The 13,927-nt window shown below is 35.7% G+C and overlaps 1 protein-coding gene across 1 annotated transcript in view; it reads right to left on the bottom strand.

The window, feature by feature from the left end:
* arid5b (AT-rich interaction domain 5B) overlaps positions 1-13,927 on the bottom strand; it is a 108,357-nt gene that overhangs the window by 72,771 nt on the left and 21,659 nt on the right. The window lies entirely within an intron of this gene.

The following is a 13,927-nucleotide window of genomic DNA, read 5'->3' as shown; positions in this document are numbered from 1 at the left end:
GAGCATTGGCATTTCTGCCACACGAAATTGATCAAATTGACTTTAAATAAAATACTTTAAACCTTTAAATAAAATTGTGAGTAAATTTCACAAAAGTAACACATTGAATTAAACGTTAAAATATGAAGTAGAAAGTAGAAAATATTTTTTTACAGAGTAAGATAATGAAGGACTTCAAACTAGGGTTCCTATTTAGCGCAAAACCGCAATACTGTGTGCCAAAGCCCGGAAAAATAAAAATGGCTTTCAAACACTACCGCATCTGCTACTGGTCAGACCAACAAATAGTCCCGCCCCATTGTTACGCCATTGGTTGAACCAATGTTGATATGTCAGGCTACTCTGGATATTCTGATGGCACCATACTGCATACAGATGGTACTTCACCAGAATAAGTCTCTTGTCGCTATGAGTACTGCCGTCGTTTCAGCAGCAAATCTGACTGCTAAGTGCGAACATTTCAAAGTGCGAACTTTTTCCGTATACCAGTCAACCTTCCGTTACCAATGGACTAGATCTTATGGTTGCAGTCAGCGAAGATTGTCCCAAAAACATTGTAGTTAATGCCCCTGTTATGCTATTTTCGTATGCTGCTCTGAATGGTTAGACGGCCCAATCTGTTGTGATTGGTCTACTGCTTACTGAGTGTGTTGGAAACAAGACATCCAATACCATATTTGAATTTCAGCTTTAACACAATCCAACTTGTGTATTCATTGCAAAAACAATGTTTGACATCATTTGATGAGTCATAATGCTACAATGGCATACAGCTCAAAGATCATTGATGAATCCCGTCGTCTCCAATATTAGCCTGGCAGTAATGATAATTCAATCCAAATCAAAGCGCTGTGACTTCATTTAGCTAATCTTATTCTATAATGGAGGATTGTGGAGGAAAGTTGCTCCCAGGGGTGCGGATATAGATTTGTAGGCTTTTATGTTTTACTATAGCCTGAGCTGCTGGTTTAACATGACAGCTCTCTGTTAGGATTGGCAATATAAAAGATTCTGGGCAGGAAGCCACGTCACTCAGTTCTTGGAGATCAGAGATCTGAGCAATAGCATTTGCCTGTTAGTCTTCCCATCAGAACTCGAAAAAAAACACCCCTCTTGGCTGAATCAAAGAATCATCGCATCTCTAGACCTCAAACCTGACATCTCAGAATTAAATTTGCAATATGACACGCAAGTCGCAAACCTCAAACGATGGCATCCCTGGAGAGAACAAGCTATTTTGCTCTATTCACACACAATGGACGCAAACATTCTGCTGTATTGAGCTATAAAGCAATTGTTTAAACGTATTGAGCTATAAAGCAATTTTTTAAACATATTTCTAATTTCTGCACCACTAGTATCACCAAACGGAACTGCAAAAATAATGACTGTTTTCAAAAAGGTTTCCCAAACACTCCCCCCATCTGCCATTGGTCACACAAATAGATTCCACCCCAGATCTGCTCATGAGAGAAAGATGAGCGAACACAAACCATCTAAAAACTTCACAGAACAGATGACAGATGCACGATCATTTGGTCAAAAATAATTTTTGTTGACCTCATATTATTATTGCTCAAAATATTTGATCGCATTTGATGGTGCATGACTACAGCGGCCTGTTTCAAATGAAATATAGAGACTGCAGTCTCAAATGGACGGCTGTAGAGAAGAGAACATGAAATATTTTGATTTATACTGCTTATTCTTTTATTGGACTTTTACTGCATCCATTACATTTTCTTCTTGGTAGAGCACATTTCCTCTCATTCTTTTTTATCTGTCTCATCCATTTAAAAAAAAGCCTGGCCATTCTGGTCCGTATCAGACATTTAAAATCAACAGTGGTGACATTATCTGTTTAACTGATATTTAAAACATGGAAGACTTTAATTCCCAAAACAGAATATTTAACTCATTTTGTGTACAACACTGTTAGCACATGATTTCCCCCAGTAAAAAAATAATAGATGTTTTGGAAAGTCTCATGCTCACCATTTGATCAAAAATACAGAACAATAATATTGTGAAATATTTAAAATAACAGTTTTGTCTCTGAATATTTTTAATTGTCATTTATTCCTGTGATACTCCATGTCAGTGTCACATGATCCTACAGAAATCATTCTAATATGCTGATTTGCTGCTCAAGAAACATTTCTTATTATTATCAGTGTTAAAACCAGTTCTGTTGCTTAATATTTTATGGTTATATATAACCATGATCATTTTATAGGATTCTTTGAAGAATAGAATCTTTAAAAGACCTTGGAATTGTTAAAAATATTATAAATGTCTTTAGTGACACTTTTGATCAATTTAATGTGCCCTTGGTGAATAAAAAGTATACATTTATTTTTTTAATCATACTGACCCCAAACGTTTAAATTATATTGTTTATGTAGATATACTATATTTGTTTGCTTTTATATATATATATATTATTCATTTTTTTAAATAGTGTTAATTTTGTAAATTTATTTTAGATATTTTGAACATTGATATTTAAGTTTAAAATTACACAAATAAGGGCTTTGGACTGTATTAAGACATTTCCAATTTTGGTAACAGAGTTTTATTTTATTAGAAAAGAAAACAAGTCTCATAATATTTAGGTGGACAAATAACATTTTCTTAAGGTTCTATTCACTGGCCATTTGTTGAATTAAAAAAACAATCTGACCTAATTTGAACAGTTTGAAGACCCATTTAAGACCCACAGTATTCTCCTCATTTACTTGCAATTAGCACCACTGAGGTTGGTCTCAAAATATCCTTTAAGGGCCGCACTGTGCCATACGAATCACGCAGGGATCCTACATACACTTCCTTGATTAGATTTGGCTTTGGACTGAAGAGGTCAGGAACATGCTCTACTGTCACACTGTTAATAAATTCTAACCTTTTCTAAAGAAAGGATTTCTCATGCTTAGCAATTCAATTGGCTAGGATGACACTATGATTAGAGAGCACTGGAAATCACATTATGCAATTTTCCTGTAACACACTTGACATGGAGCTAGAGCTGCACGATTAATCGTTAAAAGATCGCGATCAAACAACCACACGATCTCATTCCAAAATGACAGCGATTCGGCTACGTCTATTAAACGTTTGACAAGTACGATCACAGCGACTGAACCAGAGAGAGCAGTTATCATGAAACAGCTTCACAAATCTTTTCAGCCACACAGTATCATTATTTCTGTGTTACAAATGTTCAAATTATCACAGAAGTACTGGGATAGACGTTTTTATTTCGGATAAAAACACCAGACCCGGCTGACACCAGACCCTTCTCAGTTGTAACTGAGAGTGGGTCTGGGGAAGGTTCATTCACAGCCCATTTCCAAAGGGGCGTCACCAACAGACGTCGCTCAAATGCCTCTTGGGCGCAATTGGATAGACCTAAAACCAATCAGAGTGATCGTCATCGTGTAAAGCCCGCCTCAACGTTTGTGATTGGTGCCTCGATTTCGAAAAATTGGAAATGGGCTTGAATGGGCTCTTGGCCAGACGGACTTGCAGAGCAAATCTCAAATTTGCCAGGAAGTTCGTCAGGGTTTTCCCAGGCCATGTCTACGGTAACGATCAAAATAGAGCAAATCACCATTTGAAAGTAAATTGATATATATAAAGATTGTATAAATCACATTGTTATGCCAGTAGGTGGCGACAAGTGACAAGTTTAAAAATGTATTTGTCATTGAATCATTCGAAAACGCTGACTTATCCAGTAAATTAAACAAGTGAAGTATTTATAAGTGAGTCATTGAATCATTCATTCAAACTATTTCCGTCACACTTTAGATTAGGGTCCAGTTCTCACTACTAACCAACTATTAACTACGACTTTTGCCTCAATAAACTCCTTATTAATAGTTAATAAGGTAATGTTAGGTTTAGGAATTGGATAGGATTAAGAGATGTAAAATATGATCACGCAGAATAAGGCATTAATATGTGCTTTATAAGTACTACACATAGGCGCTGACCGGTCGCAAAATCAACAGACTTTAATCTGCATGAGCAATCCTAACAAGTCTCATCAGATCAGAATGAATGGACATTTTCCCTATGTCAGTTTGCTCTCCGTATACTGCTCAAGTGCTCCACAAAATGTCAAATGGGCCTCTGTGGGAATATATTTACATAACACCTCTCCAGCACTCGCCGCTGCCAAAGAGGACCAATTAAACATAAAACACAGGCGTATGTGGTAAAACGCCCCTGAGTTTTAATAATTCATGATATTTTTGTTCTATAAAACTTGGTTTGAGCATCTGTGACATCAATCAAAACGAATGAAGCCATTTTTGAACAGAACCTTTGTTTTGATGAGACGGAACGAAATTCAGGTGCTCGACTTTTTCATTATTTCGCAAAAGGACAGAATGTCAAGTTACAAGACAGAACAAAAAGCCCAAGGAGACAGATAAAGTGAGAACAGTATATAAATACTAATTGAAACCCAAGGTATTTTCAATAACAAAAAAAAAAAACGAGTGTACTTTACATTGCAATTATGGTGCATAAATTCAGATAAACATTTCATAATGTTTGTTTAAAGTTCATTCTCGAACGTGCCCAAGCTTGTGATGGGAGTTTACCGGGCCATTTATCCAAATTACCTGTCACTCGTCTTCCGTGAGGTTTTTCGCCAAACAAACATTTACAAATAAGTCCATAACCCCAGATTACGACATGAAAAGTCCCTTTGATTAGAACACAATGAAACCTGAGCTCTCAGTACAACATTGTTTGCTATCAGCCAAACATCTTCTGCAGACACCAGGGAACTCTGACTAAACCCCAATAAAAACAACCGCCGCTAATGTACATTACGCATATTCTTCAAACGCTTCGCCAAGTAGGCCGGTGAATTCCCAGAAAGTCAAACACAGACCTTAAGATACATTCCTCTACATCTCCACCCTCCAAAACAACCCTTCCCCAACACATTATCCCTGCCAATGAGTCAGCTTCAACAAACACGCTTTAATAGCTACCTGTCTCTTTAAAATATGCAGGTAAAAATATCAATTCAAGCGTGAGGACAGAGATAGAAAGGTAAAAAAAAAAAAAAGAACCATTCCTGGAATCCTGACAGCAGCTGCTTGTTAGTTATCCTGGATACTATATTAAAATAAGCGTGCGTTGATGCTAAAGTTATTGGCGTGTGTTAGTATTTTAGTGCTCTCTGCACCACAGAACACAATAATGAAAGGAAAATGTGTGTCATTGCCACGGCAACTGTTTTAATGCAAGACTCCCTGTCAATAATTGTTAACAAAATTGCACTTCAGCCATAAACCCACAAATCAATTTCCTGTGTGTGTGCTTTATGTTGGAGTGATGAGTGTGTGTGTGCAGAGATTGTAGAGACATTTTAAATGCATGTCTTATTATAGTTGGGTTCAGCATAATCAGTCTTTCCCTAATTATTATTCACAGCCGCGACCTCTAATGAGTCAAAAACATCCATCTATTAATGTTGCGGGCTGCTGAGATTCTGCGCCCCTGTTGGGTCATTAAATGGGTTCTGATACTTCAATATGTCTGATGTGAGAGCCAGAAAAGATTCTAACACACACTATCCGAGCAATATCGATCGTGATGATACAGAATAACAATGTACAGGTTTATTTGGAGGTGTAAAGGACAAAAGAAGGGCTGTACGATTTGGTCAGAGCAATACTATTGCAATTATTTGGATGTGAAAAGCAATCTGTTAACAACATTTAACATCTCATAGCTGCAGTTTGGATATCAAAGCTACAAGAATAAAAGGCATGAAATCTCACTCAAACAGGAGCTCTTTGTACCAACAGAAATGTCTGTGCCACGAGCATCATAGCAAAAATAATGACAAACAAAAATAATATTTGCAAATTATTTCCCCCCCAAACACTTTCCTCATCTACCATGAAATCGACAAACAAATAGTCCCGCCTCAAGCTCATGCTATTGGTTGAAGCAATGTTGCTATGCCACTCATTCCATTCACTTTGCAGTTTTAAGTATTATATACATATACATATACATATATATATATATATATATATATATATATATATATATATATATATTGTGTATACAAATTTTAGAAATTGTGTTATGTACTTTTGTCATTTTTATTTTATATATTTTTTAGCTGAATTTTTTTGTTCTTTTTAGTTTACTATTTTTAGTTTTAGTTTACTTTTAAATGTATTTTATTTCTGTTAGCTGCAAAGACAAAATGTAACATTTTCATGTAAATTTATAATATAATGTTTTATTTTATTTATTCTGTATTTCAATTAACGAAAAATTAGTTAATAACAACACTTAAAGCAAATTCAGATCTATTTTTGGTCCACTCAGGCTACGTTTACATGACAATAATGTACTAAAAACGAAAAAGTGTTTCCTTTGCTTTTTTCGCAAACACACGACAAAGTTGTCAAACCGATCCCTGTTCGCACGGATCCACGAAAACGACTAAAAACGCTGTATTATTCATGTCAGGCCAGTAGTTGGCGATGTCATTTTGTAAAGAAAAACTATGCGCTTACAGACTGAACACGTAATACGCATACACATGACGTCACTGTTTTCACGAATTCACCTTTTTACAGTTTACGCGGCGACAATAACTGTATCGTTTTCAAAAACGTGCACTTCTAAACCGTTTTCAGGTCCCCAAAACGTCATTGTCGTGTAAATAAATGGCCAAAACGCATAAAAAGTTTTCCGTTTTTAGTTGAAACCTGTGTCGTTTAAACGGCCCCTTAAACTCAATCCATAAATAGTCTCATAAATACTACATTACTGCAATATTCAATTTTATTATTATTAAATTGTATTACTATACAACATATTTTTTTATTATAACATTACAATTAAATGTCTAGCCCTATCACAATTAAGATTTTACCATAATTAAATACATGGACACAAGTTGTCTTTATATATGTTAACTATAAGTTGAAAGTGTTTTGATGGTACTGTAACAGTTTAAAACTTTAAAAGACAATTTCAGGTACCTGCTAGGCTGCTATTTACGATGACTGTGTCCTCTGTAAGACGCCGGGACACAGTAAACAGCAGTACTTTAACTTTAGTCTTTCAGGCTATTTGCATTCTCCTCCACAAGGTATGGGGTCGTCAGCAAGATAATATGAACGGATTCCCCAGATAACCAATCACTTGCCACCGTTTCACATAAATATATAAAGTGTTTTATATTCAAATGTCCCTGTTACGCCTTCTTGTTCTTCTCCAAGGACTTGGCTGTCTAAAAATCCCGAGAAGCATTCAAGATTCAACTATTACCCTTCAAACAAGCCTTTTATTTACTCAATGATGGACACCGTACGGTATTTTCACCAAACTGAGAGGAAACATTGTTGCACACAATGTTTCTGCACTCAGTTATACTGAAACTGTTTCTTTTGGTGAGTTTGTATGATTGTGCCACAAGAATCACTTGACGATTAAACCCAATATATCGTGTTTGTGGCCAGGACAACGTGGCACAAATCTACCCATAATTCTATGATATTACTCTTTATTTGATTCCAGCTTGTCCGAGCTTAAATTACCCCGAGCTCATTTTTCCAGGATATCCCCTGATGTCGACACAAAAGCGTCGGTTGATGATTTATGGCACCTGTCGATACTTTACAGCAGTGGGCATTCGTCCGCTACAGTTCCAGCACAATTCGTGTTGCTTCCTAGCAACAAGCCTAAAGCTCTAATATTCCTAAAGGGGGACCGGCTCCAAATATAACTGTCTGTATTATTGATTACCACGCAGCAAACTTTGCATTTAATGGCTCTTGTAAAAACATGACAGGGTAGAAGAAATTTGGTTATGTCAAAATGTTCTATTTTGTTAAGAGACACATTGAGCCTATTATTCTAATGATGCCTCTATATAGAGAACTGAATAACAAGGTGCAGCCACATACAAAAGACACAGATACTGTGTCTGGGAAAGAAAGATCACTTTCCATGATGAACTCAAGAAAAAGGAATTATTCATATAGCGTTGCGCAATCTAAAGGAATACATTTGTGATTATTCAGCTTGCTAGCATACAGAAATTAAGCAACATTGTGAATGTTGCAATCATTTAAATATTTGGCCTTTAAGTTTCCTAAACTGTGTCGTTAGGCTAGTTTTGCAATGCCTCCCCAACACGAGTATGCAAGCATGGTGAGATATTTTAATGGCGTCTCTGACTTAAGTTCTTGAGCACCAAATCAGCATTTTAGAATGATTTCTGAAGGATCATGTGACACTGCCTGAAGACTGGAGTAATGATGCTGAAAATTCAGTTTAATAGATTAAAATAGATTAAATTATAATAATTTCTCAAAATACTGTTTATATATACACACACACACACATATATATATATATATATATATATATATATATATATATGTGTGTGTGTGTGTATAAAGAGTAAACAATGTAATTGTACTTTTAATAAAAGTATACAATCTGCAGTCAGACTGTCATAGCATTACCATATGGCTGAAAATAAATAGCTTCCTTCGTAAGTGCTAGTACACCGGGTGATTAAGCCTCAGACACCCACCGTATACTAAGAATACACACTTATGATGTTATTACACAAAACACAATTTAAAGCTAAACCTTTCTAACGTGCGCCCAAGGTCTTTGTGTTCACTAGCTCTGAATGAATAAAACAGATTACTTGTTTTCTACAGATATATCTTTCATGCGACAGAACAAGCATATTTGTGTGCGACATTCAGAAAAATGACGGCGCGAGCCGTTCACGGACTTGTGAACGTGAGGCGTGGGAATTGTACGTGTACTGCACAAATTCTCATGAATTGTTCATATAATGGAACATCTCTCATACATACTACAAAAGCTGCCTCTTTGAGCGGCACGCCAGAATTTATCTCCAGTCGAGTCCAAAACAAAGGAAATAAAGGCACTTTCATCTCTGAAACTCTTAAGCACAACAGGGACGCATTAAACATTGCCAGTCTTTGAAAACCAGGAGAAACAGCTGAACATATATAGCTAATTTTGATGAAATAGTAAATGCACAACAATATTTAATTTAATGTAATGTTGGGTACATAGTCCATTACAAATTACATGATAAAAAATTGAGTTAGTAACGTAATAAATTACTATTTGTATAAATTACTAAAACGTAATTACAGATTACATTTTAGGCAATGTAATCTGACTACTTTTTGATTACTTTCAGATTACTTTTGACCTAACTTGTTTATAACATTGATTTGAATCATTTAATCTTGTACCATACTAATAAAAAAATACAAAGAGAAAGAAATATTATAAAATTTTTTGTTATCAACAAGACAAAGTGCAATAACTGAAGAGGGTTTATACATTTATGAAAAGCTTCATTTATTAAATCATAAAAACAATCAAAATACTGAAAAAACTACTAAATATTTCATTTGTTTATGCTGTGCGACCTTTCAATTTTCCATGTAATTATAGTCGCCTGACTAGTGTCCATCTGTGTGTGCAATGCCACAAAACTTTTGAGAAAAGAGAATCAATGAATTCTGAATCATTTATTTCCATTTTTTTGTGAATATTAAGTAATCATGTAATCAATGAAAAAGTATTTTAAAAAAAATATATATAAGTATTTAATTTAGGAAATCTGATTACATAATTCAGATTACATATATCAGTTACTACCCAGCACTGATTATGTTATTACATAATAGTCATTAAATAATTTAGATACTTATGCTACTCTTTCTGATGTTTTAATCAACTAATGCATTGAATACCATAAAATCCCTGACACAACATCTAGAGCGTAGCTCCCAAGTTTCCATGTACATTCTTTTATATTAATAACAAATTTCAATATATTAACAGTCAAACACTAGAGACGAAAGACATGTATGTCAAAGCGATTAACTTGCGCTTGTTCACGGGAAACAGCAAATGTCTTCTGGGGAGCCCCGCTGGAAACAATGGTGGCACTCATGTGACTCAACATGATGACAATAGCCTCAGACAGAGGAAAAGAAGCGCGTTACCCAATGAAACTAATTAAAACGCATTTTGAGTGTGACACAAAGGAGGGATTAGATGACAGAGGATAAGAAGATAGTATGCTATCAATGCACTATTGTGCTGATTTCTTCATCTGCAGTCAGCGGTAGACAAGGCCTTTTCAATTACTGTCCAAAGAATTAATCATTCATAATTCTAGGAGCTGTCACAATGAGCATGCATATTAAGGGATCACAGTCCGTCTTGAACTGCTATGAAGGAATAAAAGCACACTGATACAGGCACACGCTCTCATTTATAGGCAGATGTAAAATGATTAAATGAGGTGGGCAGTCTGAACAAAATGTAGGCCTGTCGCGATTGATTAATCGTATGATCTTGGATATTCGTTTTAATCGCGATTATTTGAGATAATTGTGCAGTTTAAATTTCAATCACATTCTGCCATCCGAATAAAGGGGAAAATTAAGCACTTAAAGAAATGTGTGGTAGGGAGAAGATGGGGAAAACACTTTTATAATCAAGTCAAAGGTCTTCCTACATACAAAATCATGTTATATTATATTATATTATATTATATTTAGGGCTGTATAACCGGAAAAATACCGGAAGTGGTGGATTCCATGGACGAGAATCCATGTACCGCATTATTAGACAGACAATTAAAACCATTTAAAAAGCATAGCATAGTGCTACTGTGTATTCACAAAGGCATACATGCCTCAATCAACTCCATCTGTGTTTTGATTATCGTTCTGAATCCGATCCAGACGAGATTTTCTCAGCTTTTTGCTCAAAATGTTGCTTTTTTTATGAAACTTACCCACATTCAAGAGTTTTTTTTTTTTTTAAGCAGAGGGTTGTTTGTTTTGATATACTGCATGTTCAGATATTCATATAACAAAATATTTTTGGGGCCATGAAACTTTTGTGAAAATTATCAAAAATGCTGACGCTGGCTGGCAACTTTTTTCAAGAATTCTGGCAGAGAAAGAGTTAAAATATACATTTCAAACAAAAAGCATAATCGTTATTCATCTGACTGATGCATCGATCCATATCAATGCATCATTACACCCCTGTTAAACATATATTTTATTATTCAAGTAGCTAGTTCTAAACAGGAAGGATTCTAATCAAACTGACTATAGAAAAAGACTTTATGAAAAAGTTTATGCTAACGCTATATTGCCCTTTGTAAATATACTGAGAGCACAACGTGCATTACTATGCGTAATTAAAAGGGTTCTTACAGTAAATCTTTTCCATTTGAAATAACTCTACCACCATTCCACCCAGCTATACTTTAAGGGAAATCGGTTCATGACTTCTGAAGACTCGAAAGGGTTTAGCTTGATGGATGTTAGACACCACATGTCTAAGAAGTGCCATGTCGACATGTTTAAACTCAAGAACCACAGTTCGTGCGACGACAAGAAAGAAAACACTAGAGTTCACTAATGGCTGTTATTCAGCAGCACCGACACTCACAGGAGGTTAAAGGTCAAACTGACAACTGCCCTGGGGCAGACGGGGTGAGAGGTGGCTGCTGATTGGCTGTATAAGAAATGTTTTAATGTCCTAAGTGGTCTCAGATCAGCAGTAAAGGGCATCTTTGTTCTACTGTCTCGAAGGGCTTACAAGCTAACTTGATAAATCAGTCCAAGAGAGTTTTTCAGTCACTGAAATATCAGTTGACAAGAACACAGTTCTCACTGCTTTGAACGCATGCTGCTGTCTTCCTTTTCTGCAAGCTTGTGCATATCACCTGGGGGTTTGAGAGCAGCCCCCCGAGAGCAATACCACATCCTCTAAAGAAACATCAATGAGGTCAAACTCAACAGTGCAAAGAAAGAAACCCACTTCATCCAAACATTCTGTCATTGTGTGCTCATCCTCATGTCAAACCTGTATTATTTAGAATTTTTTCCATGGGACATAAATATAGCCGATATATAGCGACCGTTTGCACGACGAAAACTTCTGAAAAGTCCCATATGATTTGTGCATCATATTTCAAGTGTTTTGAAGTCATACGACAGCTCTGTGTGAGGAACAGACACAAATTTAAGTTCTCCATTTGTGTTCCACAGAAGAAAAAAAAAAGAAAAAAAAACAAGAACATGTAAATGTAAAACTTTAAGTGTAGTCTATAATGCAACCCGGATATTAACCTAGCATGAAAAGCCTGACATATGAAATATTTCATTATTTTCAAATGAAACGGTTTATTGTACCTTTAGGCAAAATATTTAAAAAATATATATATTTAAAAAGTTTGCATGTGTTTTTTGTTGAGTATCATACGTGATACATTAGGGTTTTGTGGCTCATTCAGGAGAATATGGAGCATTTACTCAAGATGGAAAAAACATATACAAAAACAAAATTTGGTGCAGATGCTGTTACTTGTATGGCCAAAAATGAGATGAAATTCTGCATGTAATGTAATCAATGAAATTACAACAGTCTAGCATATAAATATCATTTGTCCCTCTATGTTCCCAATAATGATATTTAAATTGATGTCTATGATCAAAGTTTTTATTGTGGGGGCAAAACCTATAATCCAATTATATATAATGATGATTGAGAGACGTACAGATAAATGTTCCTCAAATATTTGATACTTTTTCTATTTTAACATAAAACATTTTTTAAAAAGAAGATGTATGGATATCAGTCAAGTAAGTGTTCACGCTGATATACAAGTTATTCTTACATATAGGCCTACTTTATAAAAAGCAGTAAAGATTTCACAGCAGTAAGACACGTGTACCACGACCTGAAGGGGAACATTAACAGAATGATACTAAAAGGCCTTCGACTTATACTAGACGACAGAACTAGTATAAACTAGTATAAACTAGACGACAGAAGGCATGTATAATGTGTAAAACAGGTTTTTCAGGAAAGTTTAATACGTTTAAAATGTAAAGGCCTTAGAAGTTGTGTATCAAATATGATACAGTAGGCTTCATTTAAGGTTACGATAAAATTGAGCGGAATAAATTTGATTAGCAAATAATTAAACCCCTCATGCACACAATATTCAAAGCCATATGACTAAGCAAAATGAATTATCTCTCAAAGGCAAGAGGACACTGCAGCCAAATAGAGCATTAATTAGCCTATGAGATGCAAACCGCACAATGTCTGAGACGTTTAATATTTAAGGAAGGCCTTCTTGAATTTCGCAGCTCCCCCAAGCTTGCTCAACATGAAATGATTGGTTGACGATAATAACAGATTAGTCATCGTGGCTTGGCACCAGACACCACAATAAGCCACATTGTGTTTCCTGACAAACGCAGCCGGCCCCCTCGCTTTAAAATATAAGAATCCACAATAGCTGCCCGGAGGGAGTTACGCACTTCAGAAAAGATCACCACACTGCATTAACATTTATTTGAATTTCCTTCTCCAGGAACAAATGCAGCTGTTTGAGAACATATAATGCAATACTCCTAAAAGACAAATGAACGCTTATTTTCCATCTGTTGTTGGCAACTTTTGTTACGTTTTTCCTCTTTCCGTTCAGCTTCAGGTTGTTGGGGAGGGGTGGAGAGATTTGCTGTTATAGGAGAAGTAATGTTAATAACTTGACTGTTGTTTCAGCCTCTGTAATGGACAGACAATAAAACTATTCATTTCCTCAAAGGTCAGGCCTGGGAGACGTGCGCATTGTTGGACTGTCTGCTGGCAAGGACGCTATCTCACCTCGCATACTTCAGCTCAGGGAGTCTTGCCTTGTGGAAATGACGAATATTGGGCAAAGTTACAAAAACAAATACATATGGACATGATGATTACAGCTCCATTCCCTGTTTTGCGTTTGAAAAAAACGACTCTGCCATTATTAGCAAAGCAACAGGCTTTTTCCATTTCAATT

The sequence above is a fragment of the Rutilus rutilus genome (genome assembly GCF_951802725.1).
Source record: "Rutilus rutilus genome assembly, chromosome: 16".
Lineage (NCBI taxonomy): Eukaryota > Metazoa > Chordata > Actinopteri > Cypriniformes > Leuciscidae > Rutilus > Rutilus rutilus.
Note: the sequence above shows the minus strand (reverse complement) of the source record. Positions and strands in the feature narration are given on the sequence as shown.